Source organism: Jaculus jaculus, chromosome X (assembly GCF_020740685.1).
Source record: "Jaculus jaculus isolate mJacJac1 chromosome X, mJacJac1.mat.Y.cur, whole genome shotgun sequence".
Classification (NCBI taxonomy): domain Eukaryota; kingdom Metazoa; phylum Chordata; class Mammalia; order Rodentia; family Dipodidae; genus Jaculus; species Jaculus jaculus.
Window position 1 is genome coordinate 104,404,453 of NC_059125.1, and position 19,885 is coordinate 104,424,337.

The 19,885-nt window shown below is 39.2% G+C and overlaps 1 pseudogene; it reads left to right on the forward strand.

The window, feature by feature from the left end:
* Window positions 1–6,171: 6,171 nt before the first annotated feature.
* LOC123456939 lies at window positions 6,172–6,294 on the forward strand (annotated as a pseudogene).
* Window positions 6,295–19,885: the final 13,591 nt, after the last annotated feature.

The following is a 19,885-nucleotide window of genomic DNA, read 5'->3' on the forward strand; positions in this document are numbered from 1 at the left end:
GCTAGAGCAAGACCCTAGCTCAAAAACCGAAAAAGGAAAAAAAGTAGAACTTACAAATAAGAGGAAAAATAGTAGTTGTCAGGTGCAGAAATATGGCTTATGAAGGGGGATGGGCAGATATTCGTCAAAGCATAAATGTCTAAGTTCTGGTGGTCTATTGTACAGTGTGATGGCTATAGCTCATAATAATGTGTCATATATTTGAAAATTATGAAGAAGTTAGACCTTAAATATTCTTAGCACAAATACATAAGTATGAGAGATCATGGGCATATTACTTAGCTTCATTTGATCATTTACAGTTTCTGTATATATCCGCACATTCTAATTATACACAATAAATATACATAATTTTTATTTGTTTAAGACTGATGGATTTAAGTACTATTAAATGTATATTTACATCAAATCAATATGGCACCCCATTAATATGCATAACTTTAATTTTTTGCAACAGATTTTTTTTAAATACGAGAAAGTAATTTTGAAAAACAAAGGCTAGAATGCATAAAAATGCATGACTCAATTATATACCATATGTAGTCTACTTAAAATATAAAGACACGGGTTAAAAAATAAAATAATGCGAAATAATATGATATGAAAACATTGAACAGGAGGAAGCTGGAACCATTTACTGATGTTATGATTTGAATAGAAAATTTCCCCCATAGGCTCATATATTTAAACACTTGTTCCTCAGCTTGTGTTCTATTTGGGAAAGTTATGAAACCTTTAGTAAATGGAGCATTGCTGGAGGCAGTGGGTCACTAGAGGTAACCTTTAATATTTGATAGCTGAGACCTACTTCTTGTGTGTCCTCTGCAACAATGTGGTGATCCATCTTCCTATTCCTGCAACCATGTATTCCTTATCATGAAACTTCACCTTGCAACTATAAGCTGAAAATAAACCCTTCCCTTCCTTAAGTTGCTTCTCATCAGGTATTGCTCAATGCAGTGAGACAATGATACAGCAAACTGCTACCTAGGAGTTGGGCTATTACTACAATCAGACCTTGTAGTCCATAAACATTTCAAAATTGCTTGCAAGAAAACTGTGAAAGTACTTCGGGACTTTGAGCTAGAATTTAGGACCCTGTGGCTTGCAATGCTAAGAAAAGCTTAATGGGACATTCTAATGGGAGTTTGAAAGACCATTAGGCCATGACAAATGTGAACGGTGGAGGACAATCTCTTGAGTTTATGCGGGGGAACAATGACTCTATTGAGGACTGTACTAGAGGAAGTTTGTGTGATATTCTGGCAAAGAATCTGGCTATCTTCTACTTGTGTCCTAAAAACTTGAATAAAGTTGAATTTCAAGTTAATGGATTAATTTGTTTGGTAGAGGAAATTTCAAGGCAGAATAGCATTGAATCTATGGTATTGCTTCTTTTGACCTATCTTATTTAGTTGTACAGGGTAAGAAAGCAAAATGTAAAGCAGAAAAAATATGAAAATATGAAGATGGGTGTGGTAGTTTGAATACATGGCCCCCAATATAGTCAGTGTTTTATTAGTTTAGGTCTGTAGCCACCTGGCTGGAGGAGGTGTCACTGGGCAGATCTAAAGGTGTAGCAGTGGGTTTGAAATTCCAAACCAAAGATATGCAAAGTGCCTAGTTCCACCTGGCGTTCCTAAAGTGTGCTATGTGGCTTTTAGCTTTTGGCTTATGGCTTCTCTCTCTCTGCTTGGACCTATGAAAGCAGGCCAGCTTCTTCTGCCATTGTGGAACTTCTCCTGGATCTGTAAGCTTCAATAATTTATCCCTTCCTCCAAAATTGTGCCTGGTCTGGAAGTTCATCTCAGTGAACCTGAAACTGTCTACTGAAATGGGTAAGAAAAGAAATATAACCTAGTTTTTAAAGTTTTTCATAAAGAGTCTATAATTGTTAAATAGGTTAGCACAATTAAAGAGGACCCTACTTCGCTACACTAGAACAATAGGAAGACTGCTTTGAGAACAAAACCCTAGCTACGTAAATCTCTAGCCTGTAAGAACGAAAATTTTTGGAAAAGTGAATAACCAAAGGGAAATTTCTAAATAAGGTGTTTTCTGCTCAAAAGTAGCTGCCTAGGAAAATGTTTTCACAGATTTAGCAACCAAGGTATATAAAAGTAACTACATCTATGTTCCATGGGAGCCAAGTTTCATCCATTGGAGAAAAGTAACATTTTCAACAAAGGGTGCTTCTGCAAGTAGAAGAATGAATAAATCTAGACACTTATCAATCACCAAGCACTTTTTTTTTTGTTTTGTTCTTTCAAGGTAGGGTCTCACTCTAGCTCAGGCAGATCCTGGAATTCACTATGTAGTCCCAGGGTGGCCTCGAACTCACGACCTTTGCCTCCTGAGTCCTGGGATTAAAGATGTGCATCACCATGCTCTGCCTTCAAAAAGCACATTTAAAAGTATATTTTAAATGAATCAAGGATCTTAATGTCAGATCTTGGAACCCTGAAACAACTAGAGAAAAAAGTAGCAAGAATAGTTCAAGATATAGGCTTAGGGAATGACTGTTTGAATAGGTCTCTAATTGCCTAGGTTAGAAGTCAACCAACAAATGAGACCTTATGAAACTACAATATATAAAATATATAACTGGGGAGGTAGAATACTGGGTATGGCAATTCTAAAGTCAGGTAAGAGGAAGGGAATGAAGGGTAGTGTTGCAGTTAGCTTCTTGTTGCTGGCAGAAAGTGCCTAACCAAAAGCAATTTATGGGAGGAAAAGGTTTATTTTGGTTCACAAACTTGAGGGGAAGATCCATGATGGCAGGGGAAAATGTGACATAAGCAGAGGTTGAACAACACCTGTGGCCAACAACAGGTGGACAACATCAGCAGGAGAGTGTGCTAAACAGTGGCAAAGGGAAGATGGCCATAACACCCATAAGACCACCACCGACAAGACATCACTTTCAGGAGGCTCCAATTCCCAAATTGTCACCAGCTGTAGACCTAGATTTTAGAACATATAAGTTTAAGAGGGTCATCTGATTCAAACTACCACATTTTGCCCTCTGTCACTTATAAACATAACCATCCAGGATGTAAAATGCAATGCGTTCAGCTGAACTTTAAACCTCCCCATATTTTTAAAATCAATATCAATATCAAATATCCCTATAATCCAAGGTCATTTAACTGAGCCATAATAACAAAACAAAACAAACAAAAAAATCCATAATGGCACAGAATAAACATTCATACTGCAAAAATTGGCAGTAGGTATAGCAAATAAATATTAATCCAATACAAGATTTAAGTAAACAGGCGAGCATCAAACTCTGTAGCTCCAATTCCCTCAATTCTAAACAGTTACAAAACTCCATGTCCAATAATTCTAACCAGTAACAAGTCTTTGGAGTCCTGATTCTGCCCCTCCTTCTTGGTTGCTCATACCCTGAGGTATACTCCATTTGGTGCCAGCAGTTCTTCATAGCAGCTATCCCATTGTCCTGGAAACTCAAGTAGTCTTCACTGCAACCCATGGTTCATCCTCATGGTGTTAACAGGCCTCCAGACAGGTAATCCAACAAGCCTGCTTGACACTACCCAAGGTCATTTCCAAACACTAAAACTGTGTTGCAAACTCAATGGCCCTCTATTTCCTGCATTTGTTATACTTCATTGTACCAGATGGGCTACCAATTTGTTAATCCAGGGGAAATATAAATCTGACTTTGAAAAAGCATGACATTCCTTTAGCATTCAAGCCCCATACTTTCAAAAGAGTCCACATTCTTTCTTCTGTCTCAATGTAGACCAACTGGCCAAATCTCAATGGCTGCAATCTCTTAAACAATTTCACGTGAACAAGCAGAAGTTTTGGCCTAAATAATTTATTTTTTCTTTTTAAAATATTTATTTATTTATGGGGGAAAGAGGGAGAGAAAAAGAGGCAGATAGAGATAGAATGTGCACACCAGGGCTTCCAGAGACTTCAAGCAAACGTCAGATGCGAGTGTCACCTTGAGCATATGGCTTATGTGGGTATTGGGCGATAGAACCTGGGTCCTTAGGCTTCACAGGCAAACATCTTAACCACTAAACAATTTCTACTACATGAGATTTCATTTCTTTCTGTGCCATATCCTCTGTCTATACCAGATAATTTCTATGCAATACATCCCTGCACAAGTTTTCAGGACACAGGTGGGCAGAAAATAGCAAGCCTCTCACACAAACTGCTTCTAGACCAGACCCAATGAAGTTCTTTCTCACCCTCATAAGCCAAACCTCACAGTCCATAGTTCTTACTGTATTCGGGTCTTTCAAATCTAAGCAGAATGGTCCATCAACCTGTACTTACAGCACGGCAAGACATCTGTTAGGACAAGGTTTTAAATCCTTACACATTCTTCTCACACATAAGCTACAAAAGTCCAAAAACCATGTAGTGAAGTTTCTGCATCAACAAACCCACTTCTCAGTACCAATTTTACAGTTGCAGTTAGCTTTGCATTACTGTTAGAAAGTACCTGACCAAAAGCAATTTACAGGAGGAAAGGTAGTATTTAGGCTTATGGACTCATGGAGATGTTCCATGATGGCAGGGGAAAAGGTGTCATGAGTAGAGGCTGGACATCACGTCCTGACCAACATTAGGTGGACAACAAGAGCAGGAGACTGTGCCAATCACTGACAAGGGGATGCAGTCTATAACACCCATAAGCCTGCCCCCAACAATACATCACTTCTAGAAGGATCCAATCCCCAAATTGTCACCAGCTTGAGACCTAGCATTCAGAATGCATACATTTATGGGGGACAGCTCAATCAAGCCACCACAGGTAGGATGAGGTATAAATAAAAGTAAGGATGTTTTGAAAAAAAGGCTTAGGGTAACACATTTCTTTTCTTTTCTTTTCTTTTCTTTCTTTCTTTCTTTCTTTTTTTTTCAAGGTAGGGTCTCACTCTGGTCCAAGCTGACCTGGAATTAACTATGTGCTTCAGGCTGGCCCCGAACTCATGGTGATCCTTCTACCTCTGCCTCCTGAGTGCTGGTATTAAAGGCATGCAACACTATGACTGGCCACATTTCTTTGTTAGTTAGCTAGCATGCAGGTTTACATGGATTCTGGGGGATCTGACTCAGGCTGGCAGGCATTGCCTGTCAGCATGCTTAAATGCTGAATCACCTTCCCAGCCCCACAAATAAGTATTCTAAACTTCTACTTGGAGAAACCAGGAAAAGAATGGACAGGCTGCTGGGGAAAGAAAAATAAGTCTAAACTAGCAATGGACCCAAATGTTATGAGAGCAATCAAGTGCATTCTTACTGGATTTGAGGCCTGCTTCACAAGAGGATATTTATTCCTGGTACTGAAAACCTAGTCAAAAAGCTATGGCTGGGAAGGTCATAACCCCTAGGGAAGAAACTACTACTGTTACTTGGCTAAATTGATGTTATGCCCATAAAATTGTCCTCTAAATATTAATGTTTATGCCCATAGGTTAGCAGTGTTGCTTCTTACCTTTGGCCAGAGAAGCTTCTTTTTTTAGATGACAGTAACTATTGGAAGATTCAAGATTTTTCAAAGTGCTGATAAGTGACAGTTAAGTGCTTAACACCAAATGAAACACGTGTGTCACACTTGCCAAGGCTCAGAGAACATTCCAGAAGGGGTGGTGCAAAGAATTTAAGAGCCAGAGAATGGGGAGGAATTCTTTGGAAGACTGTCTTCTGGACATGAGGTGGTCATTGCATTCATGGCTTCATAGCCACTATTGTAACATGCACAACACTGGACCTATAAACATGTCAAAACAAAAGCTATTAAAATAGAAGGAGGTTTAGTTGGGAAGAACAGGTTCAATTAAGGGGATGGGGGAGATGAGACAAAAAAGTAATTAGTAGCAATTAGGTAATTAGGTAAAAGTAATTAGGAGGTGATTATTATTATAATACCTTATTTACATGTATAAAAGATGTTAATAAGTAGATTAATTCCAAAAACAGCCACAAAGAAGAGTAGTTAATTAAACCCAAGGCAAGAAGAAGGAAATCAGAGCTGAGGCTCAGTGGGTAAAGTATTTATGAAAATATGAGGACTTGTGTTTAGAGCCTGTGTACCCATGTAAAAGTCAAGTGCGATGGAATGTGCCTCCTGTCATCCCAGTGCGGGGGAGGCAAAGACAGGAGGATCTCTAGTTTACCTAGGTTGTGTAGCTAATTAGGCAACGTCCAGATTAAGTGAGAATGATCCTGTCTCTAAAAATAAGGTACATGGTAGTGTATGCAGCCTGGTGCTTGTATAGGTTGCTATAAGAGATATTGGAGACTGTTTTCTTGTGGATGTCCATATTTTGGATCTCATGCTATACTTAATCTAAGATCCAGACAGATATGTGGAGTGCCTTTGTGATGCCCCAGGTCACAATGGCTAGGGACCTTTCATATTGTCCAGGTAATCATGTCCATCTGCACCAAGCTGCAGAATAAAGAAGGGGTGATTGAAACCCTTCACAGGTCTAAGTTCAAATTTCCTGATCACCAGAAGATCCACATCTCCCAGAAGTAGGGCTTTACCAAGTTCAGTACACAGCAGATGGATATGAAGATATGGTAGAAGAGAGGCAGCTCATCCTCCATGGCTGTGGGGTCAAGTATATTCCCAATCTGGTTTTCCTGGTCTGCTGGCACTACACTTGTGAGGGCTTCCACTGCTGAATATCCTACCACTGATGTTCACTAATAAATCTCACATGCAATCCAAAACTATAAATTGCAGAACAATTGTGAAAGTTATCCAGTGTTGACCTCTGAACTCCACCAACAGGCGCAAGCATGTAAGCATACATACACATATACACTCCAACAGAGAAGGAAGGGGACCAGAGAGATGGCTTAGTAGTTAAGGCCCTTGCCTGTGAAGCCTAAAGACCCAGGTTCGATTCTCCATATCCCACGTAAGACTGATGCACATGGTGGTGCATGTATCTGGAATTTGTTTGCAGTGGCTAGAGGCCCTGGTGCACCCATCCCTTCTCTCTCTCTCTCTCTCTCTCTCTCTCTCTCTCTTTCTTTCACTTTCTCAAATAAATCAAAATTTAAAAAAAAATGTTTAGGAGTGTCCAGCACTGAAACATCTTACACCCTCCAAGACTCAGGGTCCATTGCAGAAGAGGTAGCAGAAAAAATGTAAGAGCCAAAGGAAGGGTACTACTCCTTACATACAACTGTCCATACAGAAATTGGCCTTGATATCCAAGACCTCGCAGCACATAGCAATACTTACACAAGACCCTAATAATAAGGGGAAAAAGATGATGACATCAAATTAAAAGAGAGGCTAATGGACAGAGGGAGGAGATATGATGGAGAGCAGAAAGCAGAGTTATGAAGAGGAAATGGGGTATGAGAGGGAAATACCATGGTTTGTTGTCTGTAAGTATAGAAGTTGTCAATAAAAAATAATATATATATGTATGTATATATATATGCATATATATATATATGTTTAAAAAAGAGAAAAAAGAAGTTATAAAGTTAAGGAAGAAAATAATGAAAGTAAAAGGAGTGTAAACAAAAATTAATGAAGCCAAATTAATGAAAATAAGGAAGCCAAAAGCAGGTTTTCTGAAAAGTTCAATATAAATGACAAACTGGCTGGATTAAACAAGACAAATTACCAATATCTATAATAAAAGAGGATACTTTGTTACAGAAATTAAAGTATGAAATAGAAAAAGGTACTATCATAAAAAACTCTACATGTATGATTTGACAACTTAGACAAAGGGGAACTGGTATAGTCTTACATGTATTAAGGAAATCAAATATATAGTTTGGAACATATAGTTCACAGTGGTTAGCGAGAATGTATTAGAAATTATTACACTACAGAGTTGGGTACTATAAGGCATTCTGTTCTCAGTATCTCCTAAAACTAAGAATTTGTTAACTAGCAGATTGCATGACAAGTTGTTTTCTATCAGTGAAACTATTTTATTATTACCAGAATGTTCAAAATGGACTCTTATTGTAAAGTTAAATATAGTAAAAATATGCATGGATTAGCTAAAACAAATTCAGGATGACTATCTTTTCAGGAACAGGATATAAGAATCCATAAAGGCCCTGTACTCCATAGGACCCCATGAGTGGCTTGATTTTGAATGGATTTTGTGTTCAGTCAGAAAGATTTCTGATTCTATAGTTCCAACTGAAGGTTACATGCTAAGACCATTTTAAAGGGTAGAGATCTAAGGTTTTATCAAGTTGTGTGATAGGTTTTATGATATGCCTACTTTGTGTAAGAATAAATGTCTGCATGAGGAAGAATTTTATTTAAGTCCTTGCGATTAGTATATAATTCAAGAGGGTGAGCATAGAGGAGGAGGGAGAGCTCAGCACCTTAAAATCCTTTGCCAGCTATAATTATTTACTAAACAATAGTTTCACATTATCAAATGGCCTTAGGGAACTTCAAATTCCCTAGGTATTATGCCAAGCATTATGTATTCATTAACACGTTGTAGCAACATCAGGAGCCTGAGGAATGAATAGGATAAAACAGTAAGATGAGGCTCAGAGAAATGAAATAATTTACTCATATTTCCTATAGCAGGGGACCCAGACTGTCTGATTTTAGTGCTGGTGTTTCAATCATTCCAATTCCCTCAACTACTTGATGTGGCTAATTTTTGTCTTCTTTCAGTCTATACAGTAAATAGATAAGATTAAAAATCAGCATTCAGCAGGGCTGAGGAAGCTTCAATTTATAAGCCTTGGATTTTGGAGAGTCAAGGGCCTCATATACTGGGACCCTAATATGGCAACTGTATTGTATTCAACTCACTTGATGACACTCATTTGTTTTTCTTTTATTAAAAATATTTTATTTGGGAGGCTGGAGAGATGGCTTAGTGGTTAAGCGCTTGCCTGTGAAGCCTAAGGACCCTGGTTTGGGGCTCGATTCCCCAGGACCCACGTTAGCCAGATGCACAAGGGGGCACATGCATCTGGAGTTCATTTGCAGTGGCTGGAAGCCCTGGCGCGCCCATTCTCTCTTTCTGTCTCTCTCTCCCTTTTTCTCTGTCAAATAAATAAATAAAAATAAAAATATTTTTAAAAAATATTTTATTTGGGGCTGGAGAGATAGCTTAGCAGTTAAAGGCTTTTGCTTGCAAGGCCTGAAGGCCTGGGTTCTATTCCCTAGTACCCAAGTAAAGCCAGATTCACAGAATGGTACATGTATCTGGTGTTTGTTGGCAGTAACAGAAGGCCCTAGCACACCCATACTCTTTCTCTTTCACTTTCAAATAAATAATAAGAATTGAAAATATTTTTTACTTATTTATTTGAAAGACAGACAAACAGAGAGAGAGAGAGAAGGTAGGGAGGAAGAACTAAGTATGGGTTTACCAAGGCCTCCTGCCACTGCAAAGTAACTCCAAACTCATGCACCATTCCATGTGTCTGGCTTTATGTGGGTACTGGGGAATTGAACCTGGGCCATCTGGCTTTAAAGGAAGCACCGTTAACTTTTGAACCACCTTTCCAGTCTTCATTTGTTTTTCCTAGTGATACTTTTATTGAGGTATAATTTACATGGAACAAAATTCATCTTTGTAATATGTACAATTAAGTAGATTTTCGTATATTCATGGAGTTGTGGGACTTCTCTCCATAAACTCTGTTTGTTAGATCAACTCTTTTCTATTTCTGACAGTAGATGAGCTTTGGCAAATGTTCTATAGTTCATCAATTGTTGTGACCAAAATTCAGATACTGAAATGTTCCATAACTATCCTCCAATATTCTAGCATCTGTCTCTGTGATAGTCATTCATATAAACATCTAGGGTGGTGTGGTACTTTGAATGGATGTCCCCCAATATATACAAGAGTTTTATTCAAGCTTGTAACTTGATGTCACTGTTGGTGGATCCTAGGGCCAGTTCAGTTGTAAGGTGTTACTGGGGATAGATCTGAATTCTAGCCAAAAGAATACAGAGTGTTGGAGTTCTGCAGGGGTTCCTGGAGTGGTCTTGCTTATCCTGGAGTGTGTTTGCTTATGATGCTGGGGTTGTTATTTCTCTCTGAGTCGACCTGTGAAAGGGGGCCAGCTTCTTCTGCCATTATGGAATTTCCCCTGGATCTGTAAGCTTCAAATAAATCCCATTCCTTCCCAAAAACTGTGTCTGGGGCTGGAGAGATGGCTTAGCGGTTAAGCGCTTGCCTATAAAGCCTAAGGACCCCGGTTCGAGGCCCAGTTCCCCAGGTCCCACGTTAGCCAGATGCACAAGGGGGCTCACACGTCTGGAGTTCGTTTGCAGAGGCTGGAAGCCCTGGTGCGCCCATTCTCTCTCCCTGTATTTGTCTTTCTCTCTGTGTCTGTCACTCTCAAATAAATAAATAAATAAATAAATAAATAAATAAATAAATAAAACTGTGTCTGGTTTGGAGGTTCATCCCAGGCAAGTGAAGCTGACTACTACAGGTGGCTTCATGAAACGAGCATTTCTTCATTTTTCTCTTATCCACTCTAACAATCCCTACCCATATTATAGGTAATATATTGGTAAGGTACAGGGAAAGGACTCCATTCTAATATACTGACGACAAATTATCTTGGTACAAAACTTGTAAAGGATTAAACTTTTCTTCATCATTTCTTTTTTATATATTTTATTTTTATTTATTTATTTATTTGACAGAGAAAGAGGGAGAGGGAGAGAGAGAAGGAGAGAATGGGCTTGCTAGGCCCTCTAGTCACTGCAGACGAACTCCAGAAGTGTACGCCCCCTTGTGCTTTTGGCTAAAACATGGGTCCTGGGGAATTGAACCTGGGTCCTTTGGCTTTGTAGGCAAATACCTTAACTGCTAGCCTTCCCTCGAGCTCTTTTTAAATCATTTCTTAACTGTGGATCTTAATATGGGACCACAACTCCAGGGAACCAGGAACATTGTTAAGGATCTAAAAATCTGCCTGTGAATTAATTTTGTTGCTATTTAAAAAAAAATAGAGAGGACAAGAGAGAGAAGAAGAGGGAAAGAAAGAGAGACAGAGACAGAGACAGAGACAGAGGGAGAGAGAGAATTAGCACTCCAGGACCTCAGCTACTGAAATCAAACTCCAGATGCTTGCCTAGTGGGCATGTGCAACTTTGTGCTTGCCTCACTTTTGTGTGTCTGGCTTATGTGGGATCTGGAGAGTCAAACATGGGTGTTTAAGCTTTGCAGGCAAGCGTCTAAATTGCTAAGCCATCTCTCCAGCCCTGTTGCTGTTATTTTGAATAACAGTACCTCACACAAATGTTTAGTATTGTTTCTCAAGTATACATGAGTACCTCTGTGGTTAATAAAGCATAAAATCTTATTAATATAGGACTGAATACCTAGTCACTTAAAAAGTTAATTAGCCAACTCATTTATTAATTAAATAGTTTCTCAACAGACACAAGAAATATAATTGTTGTCTGGATATCGACAAAGGAAGCTGCATGGAAAGAAAATATCTAGAAAACATTGAATTAAATAAATACCCTTTTATAGGATACACATTTTCTTAGGATTTAAAATTCTTATTTAGTGAGATGTCAACTTATTAGCAGTCAATAAGACATTAGTTTGAATGAATTGGCTTGGTTTGGCATAAGGTATCAAATAACTTCATCTTAAGTATGGGGAACAGAAATGGTCCAGAGCAGGTCTAGTGTGATAGAGAACCTACTATTGTAGTATCATGTGTACTGTACAACATTAAGAAATGACATGTTCATAAAGAATATGTTTCTTTTTATTTGTGATAGTTAAACTTTGATGCACGGATTATTGTTTGGTTGATACTGCTCCAAGAGCCAAACCTCAAATGTTCTCCAGCTTCCACCAGTACTGGAAAATACTTAAGGGAAAATGAGAGGGTGCTCAGCACCAGGTTTGTGGGTGGGGGGCTAAAATACAAGAGAAAGCTGCCAAATATGTGGTCAAAACAAAAGAGTGCCCACTTTTTAGTTTGTTGAAAGAAAAAAGAGAAAGTAAAGGCTACCCCACGCCTGTAGCATATTGCAGCCCAGAAATGATTAAAATTTCTTCCCTTTTGAGGTTCTTCCTTTTTTGTGTACTTTCCAAGAAGTCCCCCGCCCCTACTTGCTTATAGACTTTCCTCATCAACCAAGTGTTCCATTTTGTTTTTTTTTATCCGAAGCTGTTCAATCAGCTTATATTGTCTGTGTTTCTCTAGAGGGGTCCTGATGCCAAAGTTGCCAAAATATCTCAGGTCTCAGAGTTTTTTCTCAGTTTCTGCAACTTCAGGGTACCCTATAGGCTACAGTTATTGCTTCAAATGCACACTGACCTTTCCTTCCAACCAAACACCCTCCTCCTTCCCTGCTGCATTGCATCAGAGCCTTCTAAAGCCTGTTGTCTTGCTCCAGACATCCCCCTGACTGTGGCTTGGGGTTAATATCTGGTCCTTTCCAATCCCACCCCATGTGATTATGCCTTTGTTTCTGACCCAGGAGAGCAATCATCCTTAGACTGGGTCTTCACAAGCCAAAGCCAAGGGGTCATTTGAGGAAACTAACGGCCAGCCCTTGCACAAGGGGGCTTTCCGTTGCCTGACAACCATCTGATTGCCTGATTCTTCTCTCAGCCCCACATGACCTCAGGGCCATAAGTGGCTACTTTCTCCGGCACTAGAAGAGGCCATATAGCAAGAGGCACTCCACAGAGCTGATTTTCTTTGAAAGGGAGAATGAAAAATTCCTGAGAACCAGGCTGCAACTTCCATTTTCTCCAACCTCTGTCTGACTGCCATCTAGTGGCACATGGGGGGATGGGCGTGGAAGTGCTCCAACAAGGTGCAATCAATAAGTGGGTGCTTTTGTTTATAAATTTCTAAACAATATTGAAAGCAACTAAAACTTGATCTACTTGCTATCACTACAATGCACCAGAAATTCTAAACCATATCAGAGATAGAGTGCTTCTCACTTTGGTACACCACTGTTCCCAACCCACATCCAGGTGGTTCCCTTGTCCCCTCTGAAAAGCCATACTTAAGCCTCACTTACTTACAGAAAACAGTCCAGACTTACATCTTTCCTGCCTATATAGTTTGGACCTGAAGCATCCCACTCGCCTTGACCCAGGTAAAACATGTGTAGAAGGCTTGGATCACAGTGTAGAAGGTGTGTGTCCTTGGGAGGTGATTGGATCATGAAGGCTCAGACTGCATCAATAGATTGAATTCACTCATGGATTAATATCTTATTGGGTTTGGGGGAGAGGGATTGTCATAAAAATGAGCTCTATGTCTGGTTTCTATGCAGTAAGAACATTTCCACCAGTGTGGCCTTCCTTAATGGCATACTACTGTCTTGTACACAGTGAGAAAAGCAACAGAACCAAGAAGTATGGACTGAAACCTCTTAGACAATGAGCCAAAATAAAACTTTTCCCCTTCAAGGTTATTTATCTCATATATTTTTCATAATGATAGAGAGCTGACTAACATTACCGCCCTTCAAAATTTCCCTATGTTATGTTCCATCTCCTTAGGGCTGTGCTCTATATTTTCTATGCTGAAATTCCTTTATAGGGTGTGTTTATAACAGGTACCTGGATTTCCATACTCATAGTACCAACATTATCACACAGTTCACAAGAAAAATTAATACTTAATTTTAACAGCTTCTCAACCCTTTCAAAATGATGAGATCTTATTTTAAAACAAAATGTGATATGGAACCCCTTTTTTTTCACCTTTAATGTCATTTCCTCTTAAAAATTTTCCTTTCCCCTCCATGATGAGACATCTACATGACCAAGTCTGTGCCAGGACATTTACTTGCCCTTTCATACCACTCATCATGGTGCTATTATGTCTTCAGTGTCTGTTTCCCTGGTAGATGGTCACATTTTTGAGTGCTGCAACTACCTTGTTGACCACTGGCATCCCAGCGTGCATAGAGCCTGGCCCGCTGGAAGTGCACTATATCCAGCTGATGAATGAATGGAAACATCTCTGTTACTACAACCTAAAAGTAAGGGAACATTGGAAATAGACATGACCCATGTTGAACTGTAGGATTCTACTGAAGTTACAGTTAACCAAAATTCCTATGTCAAGATTCAGAAAAAAAAAAAAAAAACAACAACAAAAAAAGTAGTTAATAACGTTTCCCTTCCTTACTTGTAGGTATGCAATTCTATTTTCAAACTAAAAGCATGGCTTTGCATACCTGTTTCCAGCATTATTTCTATAAGAAAATGCATACTACATTCTAATTTTTTGGCTAGTACTTAATTCTTAGACTGGGGGCTATTTATACCTTGAAACAATTCAGCACTTCTCTGTATACATTAGCTTGAAGCCAGACCTATTGGATGGACCATTTTCTCAAGGCTTGTTACATACCAGTTTGGGATCTAATTGTGGTAGTGAGGTTCTGTCATTGTCACAAAATACCTAAGAAAACAACTGAATGGAGAAAGATTTTAATTTGGCTCATAGCTTCACAGGCTTCAGTCTACACGTGGTTGGTTATGCTACATGGGACTGAGGTGAGACTTAACATCATGGTGGGAGCAGTTAATAGAACAAGGTATCACGCAGTGGATAGCAAGCTGAGAGAAAATTCAAAGGAGGATTTGGTAAATTATAACTCTCAAGGAAACACCCACCAGGGACATCTTCCTCTAGCCCCACCTTTCAATGTTTCCACTATGTCCTAAGATATTGTCACCAGCTGGGAACCAGTGATTCAAAATATGAGCCTGTGGGGGACAGTTTATATTCAAGCCATCACCCTGATTATTCACATATACATATGAAAATATATAAAGATATATGTTTTGCAATATGTATTATAGCCAGGTAAAATATTATAGTGAAAATAAAAACAGCATATGTAGATAATATAGATATATCTTCTCATGTAAAATGTTGAAGCAGTAGCAAGAACTCTTTACAGTATTGTCATGAGACTTATGTCATGAATGCAGAAACATCTGATTTATCATTTAATAGTCTATGTTAAATCTCATATTGATCAGTTGTTTTACATGACAGCTTAGAGCAAATTGCCTTGCAAAGCAAACACTTTTTCATTTTATTTGTTAATGCAGACTTTATTAATTTTCCTTAGAGTAGTTTACCGAGGAAATATCCTGAAGGACTGCATTTTTAAGCATTCCCTGAGATGCTTTCTCCAAGCAGAGGGAGAATCTCATCAGGTCAGCTCTTCACTTGGCAAATATTTACTAAATGTCTGGAAGGGCTGGGCACTGGGTTCTTGTCTTCTCAGAGCTCTCCAATCTAATTAGGAAGATTGTGGCTGGGCAAATATTTCACATTTTTACATATATAGCCATGTGTCATTGAATGATCTGAATATTTTCTGAGAAATGTGTTGTTAAGTGATTTAGTCTTGTGAAAACATCTCGGAGCATATTTAGTCAACCTTACATGTGCTAGCCTACTTTACATTTAAGCTATATAGTGCAGCCCACTGGACTTATGCTACAAACCTGTGTTCAAGTTACTGTGTTGAACACTGTAGGCAATTGCAACACAATGATAAGCATTTGTGTGTGGAAATCTATGTAAACAGAAAAAAAGTTTCAGTGTAAACATGGCATAAGAGATTTCAAAAGAAACAGGTCACTTTATGGAATGATTGGAGCTTACAAGAATGGACATTACTCTAGGCATGTCAGTGGTTGGTCATGAGTGACTGTGAAGGCCTTGGGTATTCTTGTTTACGACCATAGACTTTATAAACACTGTCTCCTATTTGTCTACTTCCTTTAAAAATTCTTTCTGTAGTACTAAATATAGCTTATTGTAACTTTATTTTATTTTATAAATGTTAACTTTTCCTAATTGTTGACTCTTGTAATAAGACTTAAAACACAAGTATGTGGTATAGCTGTGCAAAAATTATTTCTTTGTATCTTTACTCAATAAGCTTTTTTTCCCTATTTTTCTCAATTTTTATTAACATTTTTCATAATTGTAAAAAATATCCCATGATAATACCCTCCCTCCCCCCACTTTCCCCTTTGAAATTCCATTCTCCATCATATCCCCTCCCCATCTCATTTATTATTTTAATTTTCAAAACTTAGCTTCTGAATGCTAGGTCCCCAGCTGATGGCAATTTGGGAATTAATGCCTCCTGGAGGCAATGCGTTGTTGGGGGCGGGCTTATGGGTATTACAGCCAGCTTCCTTTTGCCAATGTTTGTCACACTCTCCTGTTGCTGTTCATATGATGTTGGCCAGGAGGTGATGTCCACCCTCTGTTCATGCCACGTTTTCCCCTGCCATCATGGAGCTTCCCCTTGAGTCTGCAAGCCAAAATAAACCCTTTTTCCCACAAGCTGCTTTTGGTCAGGTGTTTTCTATCAGCAATGTAAACCTGAGTGCAACAGTGGTTAAGGCACTTGTCTGAAAAACCTAAGGTCCAGGTTCAATTGCCCAGAGGCACAAGGTGGCGTTTGTGTCAAGAAGTTAGTTTGCAGTGGCTAGAGGCCCTGGTGTACCCATTCTCTCTCTCTCTCACACACACTCTCTGTCTTACTCTTAGTCCCCCCCTTATCAAATAAATAAATTAAATTAAACATTTTTGACACATTAGTCTAGGTCTACACAGCGACAGGGTCAAGATTATTATCAGTGGCTTCAACATTCCCATCTTGTACAAGTGAAGATCTTCAGAGATAACACACAGAGTTGTTAACTCCTGTTATTGCAGGGTCCTCTCAAATCCCTTCTGAGCAAACTACCTAATGTTGTTTTAGAATGTTCTTCCTTTCCTGACTTCCTTCCATCTATCTATATTCTTTCTTCTTTTTCTAAGTTTTTATTTTATTTGAGAGTGAGAATGAGCGAAAGAGAGAGAGAGAGAGGGGGGGGGGAGAGGGAGGGAGGGAGGGAGGGAGGGAGGGAGGGAGGGAGGGAGGGAGGGAAAATGGCTGTGCCAGGGCCTTTATCTGTTTAAACAAACTTCAGATACATATGTTACCTTGTGCATCTGGCTTACATGGGTTCTGTGGAATTGAACCTGGGTTTTTAGGCTTAAAAGGCAAGTGCTTTAATTGCTAAGCCATTTCTCTAGCCCTTTTTTCCTGCTCCTTTTTTTCTCCATCTCTTCCTCCTCTCCTTTTCCTTTCTCCCCTTTTCCATTTCTTTCTTCCTTGCTTATTTTATCCATCCCATTGCTGCTCATAATCTGACTCAATGTCTTGTGCATGCTGTCTACATGTCCTCAACTAAACTTTTTCTATGCAGAGGAATGTACTCTACAATGTTGATAAAATATAGTGTAGTAAATACAATAGGCAGTAATGTAGCTGTTTATTATCATTGTCAAGTAGTATATACTGAATACAATTGCATATGGTATAATATTGTATAACTGACAGTGCAGTAGGCTTGTTTACATCAGCACCACCGATATATAAGTAATATTTTCATTGACATGTTAAAACAGCTACAATATCACTAGGTGATAGGACATTTTCAGCTTCATTAATGAGCCCACAGTTGTATATGTAGTCACTCTATCACAGAATATTTTTATGCAGGGTATGGTGATAATGGCATATAAAAAATGAAATGCCCCAGTGTTCTCATTTCTAAAATATGTTCAATAATGGTAACAGCCACTTGAGTTGGTGCAGGCTATGCACATTGGTTACTATTTCCTATGAACACAGATGAAGGAATAACTGGCTGTGCTTGTAACAAGGTCTAAGAGATGAGTAATGTGGGTTTCAAAAGATGAATTCATTAAGTAGAGATACTGAGGATGTAAACTCTAGGTAAAGGAAGTTGTAGGTGAAGGAGTAGAAGCACCAAGAACATAGTAAGTTCTGGGACTATGGAATAACCTGCTGTGGTTGGAGCATACAGTACATGGAGAAAAGGGGGACATGGTGGGAAACCAGGAGAGGAGCAGTTAAGGCTCCACAGCAGTGAAAATATTTGTACCGGGTAGGAGTTTTCCAGGCCAAGAGGCGGTTAGGTTAAGAAAATTCTAGTGATGACAAAAGAACATACAAAGATACTATATTATAAATGTATATGTGGGCTGGAGAGATGGCTTAGCGGTTAAGCGCTTGCCTGTGAAGCCTAAGGACTCCGGTTCCAGGCTCAACTCCCCAGGACCAACGTTAGCCAGATGCACAAGGGGGCGCACACGTCTGGACTTTGTTTGCAGTGGCTGGAGGCCCTGGCGCACCCATTCTCTCTCTCTCTCTCTCTGTTGCTCTCAAATAAATAAATAAATAATAAAAAATTAAAAAAAATAAATGTATATGTAATATTTGGGGAACTGTATGCTGTTCCTGGTATGCTGTACTCAAGAAGCCACCTCCATCTTCCACTTGGAGTCTTCTTATGTGTCTGCCCATGTTTGGTAATTGTTGGAGTGGGATCACGAAGTCAACTTAAATGGGGGTTGTTGTCAGAGTGGAAGCAGTCAGTGTGCCCCAGAGGGAGGAGGAGCTGGGAGGACAGTGATGTTTGCATCTTGGAGGCTTGTCTTCAGCACAGACTCTGTACAGTGGCAACTGAGGCCCAAGAAAAGGGCTGAAAGTAGGATCTGAAGAATTTCTTTCCATGGAACCCTATTTGACACTCTAGGGCATAACAAGATCCACTTTGTATATAGTGCACACTCATGATTTGACACTCTTAATGTAAAGTGACAGACATCACAGGTGAAGATGAAGGAGGGCATTCTCTTAACTTATGGATAGGATACAGTACGACTGTGGAAGATAGACGATTCCAAGCACCACTCCTCTGGTGGCACCTGTAGTCCCACCAGTGGAGGTTTTTTAGGATCTATTTGTGGGGCTTGGAGCAAGGGATGAGGCCTTTTTTTTTTTTTTTTTTCCTAGCAGTGCGTATTACGCAGATGGATGTTGGTGAGGAAATACCTTTCCTCTGCCTTCTTAGGGCTAGTGACTGTGGACCTGTGAATGAAATTAACAGAGCCAGTAACATAAGGAAAGACACATGATTTTTATTAACATTTATATGCACAGAAGTTTATGGAAAGGAAGTGAAACAAAAAAGTGGTTAGATTTAAGGACTCATGCTGTGTTAATGTAGGAAAGAGAGTTTGAGTTTCAAAAGATGACAAATTGTGGGGAAGTGACTAGGAGTTGATTCATGGGAGATGGGAAATGGAAGACAAAAGCTATTTTAGTAAGGAATGTCTGCTTATGAAAACTTGTCTTGGTGCTGACTTTCAACCCTTGGTGATAAGTCACTCTTCTCTTTGGTTTGGAATAATGGACACTTGTCTCAAAGGGAAGTTTATACCTTGAGTTTTGCATTTCAGGGTAAGGCAGAGGACTCTTCTTGCAAATGATGATTTTCAATTACTTTTAGCTCAAAATATTTCTTATGCCAAAGTGAAACATTTTTGAGTGGCATATTCTGAGCTACTTCAAGAGTCAAAGTTAGAAAAGAATAACATGGGGAACAATGGTGTGGTAGCAGTACAGGTCTTCCCTGCAAACCCCTATGAGATTGTTTTTTTGGTGCTTCCTGGGAATGACAGTGACAGTAGGTATGTGGAGAATATAGGAGTGAGGGAATGATCCTGCAAGAAGGTTGAGAGCAAAAGCTTATAAGCAATGTCTGCATATAGGAGCACAAATTTATAGGACTGGGAGAAATTTGTATATGGCTGATCAGTGAAAGGCAAGAATGCTTAACAGAACCAAAATGTCTAGTTTGATTTATTTGCAGTTCCTTCAATAAAGGCATATCGATATTAGTATTAATAGCCCACCATTCCAGAAGCAAGTAAGTTGGATATAAGCAGAGCTGTGCTAATAGAGATTAATGGAATTAGGTGAAGCTTAATGTCAGGGGTTAACTTCCAAAGGCAAAAATTTCATCCAGGTTAT